The sequence below is a fragment of the Apis dorsata genome, unplaced genomic scaffold (genome assembly GCF_000469605.1).
Source record: "Apis dorsata unplaced genomic scaffold, Apis dorsata 1.3 scaffold_20, whole genome shotgun sequence".
Taxonomy (NCBI): Eukaryota; Metazoa; Arthropoda; class Insecta; order Hymenoptera; family Apidae; genus Apis; species Apis dorsata.
In genome coordinates, this window is record NW_006263322.1 from 17,619 (window position 1) to 19,059 (window position 1,441).

The following is a 1,441-nucleotide window of genomic DNA, read 5'->3' on the forward strand; positions in this document are numbered from 1 at the left end:
ATTTTTTTTTCGAAACCTATGATTATTTTTTTTTATTTTATTCCTTAATATTATAAAATTATATTATATTATATTTATGTTTGCGAATATATATTTTTTTTGTTCGGATATCAATTAAATTTATAATGATCATTTTAAAAAATGAGAATCATCTTACTTAAAATTATCTTTTTATTCAAATTTATATTAGATTTATTTATATAAATTTTAAAAGATGAAGATTTATATTTATATTAATAATATTTATATCATTTTTATGCAATAAATTCTTTTAATTTCTTCTATTATATATCTATTATATCTTAAATTCTTTCTATTAATTTCTTCACATATAAAAAGATTTTTTTTAAGAATTGAATCGAATGATTATTAGACATTTTCGATTATTTTAAACATAATTGTTATTTATGATTTTATAAAGTATGTAAATATATATAAAATATTCCAATTATAATATAGAATATAATATAGAAATAATAAGTTGTCAACTTATCAAAATTAGTTACTATTTCAAATTGTGAATTTTTATTTTTTTTATTGATTGAATCTTACATCTTCAAATGAATCATATGTCAAAAGTTATTAAAAAGTATATCTAAATAAAGCGGAAAAAAGCGATAAAATTAGAATGCATTTGGTATAATTCTGAATATTAATTAGATTCTGTTCTAGAATCTTACTCTGTCATAGAATTCTTAAAATAAAGTTCTGAATGAAAAATCATAAATCAAAATTTTCATTATTCAGTAGTCAAATTATTCTAATAAATTGGCCTGATAAAAAGTTTTGTTCGTATATATCTTTTTATATTATATAACGTAATTCATTAATAACATATTTTACAAAAAATAATATATTTAAAAAAGAAATTGCAATCTGAAAACATTTATATAAAAATTTAATTTATATTGCATATATTTCATATATATTTCATATATTCCTGCAGAAAATTTTACTTTTATGCAGATGAGCTTCTCTGGAGAAAATTAAATGCAATTAATGTAATTTCTTTATTTCTATATCGTTCAGTTTATGAGTACTGAGAAATTTACTATGCATGATACTTTACATTTCTTAGTCGTAGCAATTCTTAGTCATTATTTAATTTTAACAATTTCAATGACGAATAAGAAATGACAATAATTATCATACTTCATTTATATCTTGTAACAAATATAAATTGAGCATGTTGTCAGTATTTTTTTTTTTATTAATGAATTAATAAATAGATATAATTAATATCATATATATAATAATTCATATCATAATTGATCACATATTGTTTTAAAAATGGTAATGTAAGTTATTTTTCTGATTGAAAATATAATCTCTAAATTAATTAATTTTTATTATTATAAATTATTATAAATTTATTTTTATTATTATAAAATAATTAATTTTTACATTTTTATATAAATATAAAAAAAACGGAGAAATAAAT

At 16.4% G+C, this 1,441-nt stretch overlaps 1 protein-coding gene across 1 annotated transcript in view; it reads right to left on the reverse strand.

The window, feature by feature from the left end:
• Positions 1–1,441, reverse strand: part of LOC102673631 (acyl-CoA Delta(11) desaturase-like) — a 25,467-nt gene that overhangs the window by 14,343 nt on the left and 9,683 nt on the right. The window lies entirely within an intron of this gene.